The sequence below is a fragment of the Musa acuminata genome, chromosome BXJ2-4, assembly GCF_036884655.1.
Source record: "Musa acuminata AAA Group cultivar baxijiao chromosome BXJ2-4, Cavendish_Baxijiao_AAA, whole genome shotgun sequence".
Taxonomy (NCBI): Eukaryota; Viridiplantae; Streptophyta; class Magnoliopsida; order Zingiberales; family Musaceae; genus Musa; species Musa acuminata.
This window is the reverse complement of record NC_088341.1, coordinates 26,968,692-26,973,501: the sequence shown is the minus strand read 5'-3', so window position 1 is coordinate 26,973,501 and position 4,810 is coordinate 26,968,692. Positions and strand designations below refer to the sequence as shown.

General features: G+C 36.4%; 1 pseudogene; it reads left to right on the top strand.

Moving 5' to 3' along the window:
• Positions 1 to 2,486: 2,486 nt before the first annotated feature.
• Positions 2,487 to 4,458, top strand: LOC135608728 (uncharacterized membrane protein At3g27390-like; annotated as a pseudogene).
• The last annotated feature ends 352 nt before the right edge of the window (positions 4,459 to 4,810 follow it).

The following is a 4,810-nucleotide window of genomic DNA, read 5'->3' as shown; positions in this document are numbered from 1 at the left end:
AATCAATAAAAAAACTTATTACTATAAACCTTTTTCATAAATTGTCCGAGATTAAGTGGCTCACAATACCTCACACTCGCAACACGGATCAAATCAGTTGTGGTCAAAGAAAATTAACTTTTACAATAAAAGTGGGAAAATATTTTAAACTATCATCTACTCAAATCTAAAGGGAGAATACAACGAGATAAACGTTTCAGAAATTGATTATATATATATATATATATATATATATATATATATATATATATATGTGAAGCCCTTGGATTATGTTTGTCATACTTGATGCTGAAAATTTTTTATCGTGAATTTAAACATCGGTTTGGTTGAGCATATGTGATTCATTGGACCTGATCCATTTTGGGTTTACCAACCTATATCATATGATGATAATGTGGTTACTAAACTTTAAACATATATAGTTTGTTGGATCAGCTGATTAAAATTAATCTGCTAGGTAATCCAGATTAGGATGAGCTTTCCTGAGCTTTATTCCACTAAGAAATTTAGAATCATTGGCATTTCACAAAATATCAGGCAGGATTTGATTGTGTCTAGACCTGGTTGACTGGGAGGAAGAAGAATAAGAGTGGAGAAGAGGGAAGAGGAGTATAAAAAATCTAACCTGCAAATGCCTGCCCTATATTGCTGTTGGTTAGCCGCTGTCACTTCTTGAATGCTGCTTGTCTTGTGATGCAGGTATAAGAGAGAGAGAGAGAGAGAGAGAGAGAGAGAGAGAGAGAGAGAGAGAAGGAACATCTATTGATCTTATTGTATTATAGTTGTGATTTGTGACTATAAATTTTCATAACATTGTTGAGATTGTATTCTCAATTTTGGTGTCTTGGACCGTATAACCGAATTACCTGGGACTTGTAAGTACTGAAAACTGGAAAGAGGAAACCAGATAGTGATTCTAATGGTACTGATGCATATATCATAACAATGGGATGCATTCGAAATCTGAAACCAAAAGGGTAAAATGCTTCTCCAAGTAGCTAGGTTCATGATAGAAGCTTTGCATGTCAGAGATAAACTCCTCAACTATAGATAGAGGCCCTGAAGGTAATGTTCTAGGAAAGACAAACTCTTCAAAATTTCATCTGTAATGACTCAATATTAGAACCCTTCTCAGTCACCAATATTTTATATAGACGAAAGTTGATGGCTCTTGCTTATGGATAAGATATTGCTGGAAAATGAAATCTGAATGGTCCACTTTGAATGAAAGCTCACATGATGTATTTGGCAGTGAAGATTATTATAACTGGTTGCCAACATTAGTTGGTCCTTCAACAATTAAGCTCGAGTATCTGGCGAGCAACTTAAGTAGGCAAATCAATTTGCCATAGACGTCATACTTCTTGCTCTCTTTGTTTTCCTTTCTGTGTGCATGCGTGTCCATGTGTGTAAAACTTTGTGTATGTGTGTGTGTGTGTGTGTGAGTGAGAGAGAGAGAGAGAGAGAGAGAGAGTTTAAGCTGATGTAATTACGGAGTAGTCTTTCCAAATTCCCCTAATCATGGCAAAGGCTTTCGGGAAGAGAAGGCTAAGAAGTCATCGTAGGTTGAGCAATGTTGATCTCAATGATGTAGATGGCAAACTAGTTGACAGCCACAATCCCTTGATTGTAGTCCTTTTTGCACCACCCTATAATGGAAAAACTATCATCCTTTTTGCTTGTTTGTCAATATTAAACTGGTAAATGGTCTGACAGCAGCATTCTGGCTACTTTTTCTCCATTGCATGAAAACATATACCTAGTGGATCATCTTCTCTTTAACCATGTTTAACATTGCAATCATTTTCTTGACCTTACCATGTAGTTTAATTAGTGAACTCAGTATATTATTGTGATTTGATAATTTACATTAACATTTGCCAGATCGCGTTACATTCCGGGTGCTTGTTTGGCTGGTCTGCTTGGAGTCATGGCTGATGTGCCGATGATCTCATTGATTGCCATTTGCAAGAGCCCGTACATGCTTTTTAAAGGATGGAGGCGTTTGTTTCATGATCTTATAGGCCGAGAGGGCCCTTTTTTGGAAACTGCATGCGTCCCATTTGCTGGTCTAGCCATTATTCTCTGGCCATCGGCAGTTGCAGGAGCAGTCATGGCTTCCATAATATCAAGTTTCTCTTTGGGTGCATATGCAGCTGTTATAGCATACCAGGTCTGAGTTGGTTTTTTTGCTATATATTTTCTCTTAGAAAGTACCTACTTGCTTCAGTTTATCAAGTACGTAACACGTATTACCACTAATCAACGATGTCTGACAATGATTTCCATTTTCTTATTATACTACAAAAAGTTCCATTTTCTTATTATACTACAAAAAGAATGTTCCATGATTTAGTTCCTAAATGCCTCAGGAGACATCAGTGAAGATGGGGCTAGCCTACATCATCTCTTCCATGTCTATGTTTGATGAATACAGTAATGATGTACTTGACATGCCAGAAGGATCTTGCTTTCCCAGGTGCTACTTTGTATGGTCACTCATTCCTTGCATGAAGCATCATTTTAATCTGAAACTTATTGTTAATATTAATCTTGCTAGGTATCAATATAGGAAGAAGGTACCACAGCGTGCTACCTCTTTTTCCAGACCTGTCTCTTTTCGACGGGAAAACCGGGATGCAAAAAAGGCTCCTTCACGTGCGACATCATTTAAGAATAGCATACTTGAATTGAATCCTTTGAAGGTAATAAGTTTCTGGATGTAATAACTTGACGATGTGTTCTTACACAAGTTAGCTAATGTTATGGGATATAAGAAAATGGTTTCTGCACTCTAGCCCAATGTCTGGAAGGTCTGGATGGATCCGGTAAGAGCACATAGCTCATTTCAGGACATAAGACTTTGATTAACTTTACTAATAGCAAATGGGGAAATGTACAACTCTTTTGATAGACAGGAAGATAATATGTTCCTGTCTCTTAAAATATAGTGTTGGGTATGCACTACTTATTGGGTAGTTGTTCATTAACATGTTATAGCTTATTTGTACTATTGAGATGAAACTTGATCACTGTAACAAAGTTTCCTTTATTCTCACCCTTCTCATCATTGTAGACTCTAGGAAACTTGAGGGTGTTGGTTGCATGAGTTTTAGTTGCAATCATGATGCTATATCTTCCTGCCTTTAATAATTAGCGTTTTGGGATTATTGACATTGCCATAACTTTCCTTCATTCAGGAAATCGTAACCATCTTTGGATGGTCAGGTTGAAAGTTGATCATAATTTTTTCTTAAAATCTTTCGGAGAGCCTACTTGTTATAGTCAATCATGTTCTACAGACAACCTATACCATTTGGAAAAAGTCTTTGACAATAGTGATTTGTTTCAATCCATATTTGTGTTTCCATTGTCATGGGTAGAGTTTTAAATTTTATTAGGACTAGTAATTTTCCATGTGTTGCTTTGTGTTCAGAACATGCAACCAAACTTTGAGATTGGTGAGAGCTGAATGACTATGTTCTGTGCAGTTACTTGATCATCTGTTCTCGGAGTGTAAGCGCCATGGTGAGGTTTTGGTCTCTCTGAAGGAGTAATAACACAAGAAGACATTCAAGAATCTAGGTCCAGTAAAGGTGGTAGCAGGATAATAAGCATCGGTTTGCCGGCATACTCCATACTCCAGGCACTGTTACTTTCGGCAAAGACCGATACTGATGGTTTAGTTTTAAGTAAGTACATGAAGGATATTGCATCTCTTTGATGCTCAACAATAGAAAAAAAGAGACAAGTTTGTTAGATTATTTATTTATTTATTTATATGATTGATAAGATAGATGGTATAAATAATTACAGGTGACAACACTGAGATAACCACTGAAAATCGGCCTAAAGATACAATCTTCGATTGGTTCTTTGACCCTCTGATGATCATTAAAGAGCAGATTAAAGCTGAAAAATTTACAGAAGAGGAAGAAATATATTTGTCCAAATTGGTGCTGCTGCATGGTGATTCCAAGAGACTGAACAACCTTAATGCTCGATCATCATCTTCAGATCAGAGAAAACGAGCTGAAATTGATGCCCTTGCTCGGAGGTAGTTGAATTTATATTGAAAGCCAAAGCATTTTCATCTGTGTTGCTTCTTTGTTTGTACTTACTTCTTGTTATGGTATAAGGTTGCAAGGCATCACCAAATCGATCTCAAGGTATCCGACAGCCAGACGTCGTTTTGATGATCTTGTGAAATCTCTTTCCGAAGACCTTGAGAAGAAGTTTGGAAGCAATCGATCTGCCAATGGGTCTCAAGAGAGTCAACGTGTACGAAGTGGTATTTTCCGAATTTTTAGCCAAAAGTCATTTGGCTCAGATACAAGCACCACAAGGGCCATCATCAAGAAATCCAAGAGGTTAACAATGGCTTTTAGTTCTGTAAAACTTTACTACATACCTCTTAAATTTACAAGGATTTTTCTCAAGTGTTTTCTATGTGGATAGATGAGGAGATATTGATTGATGAACTGCTAATGACATCATATGTCATATGATTGATGTACCATTTGAATGAAGATGTGCCTGTATAGTCAGGAACTTATTATTACTAGGCAACGAAAAGCCTTCGTTTGCCTATGACTGATGTGTCGTTAAATATTATGATTTGTTTTCCCATGTTTTGATTGAAGATTCCATATGAGGATTTGGTTCCTGTCTTTCATAAGTTTGAAATATATTATAAACCATACTATTCATATGGACATAGATACACATGAAATGTACATCTACTTATTTTAAATGCAGTTTGCATAGTAATATGTTCTAAAAGAAAATGTAGCCTAATATTCTATCTCGA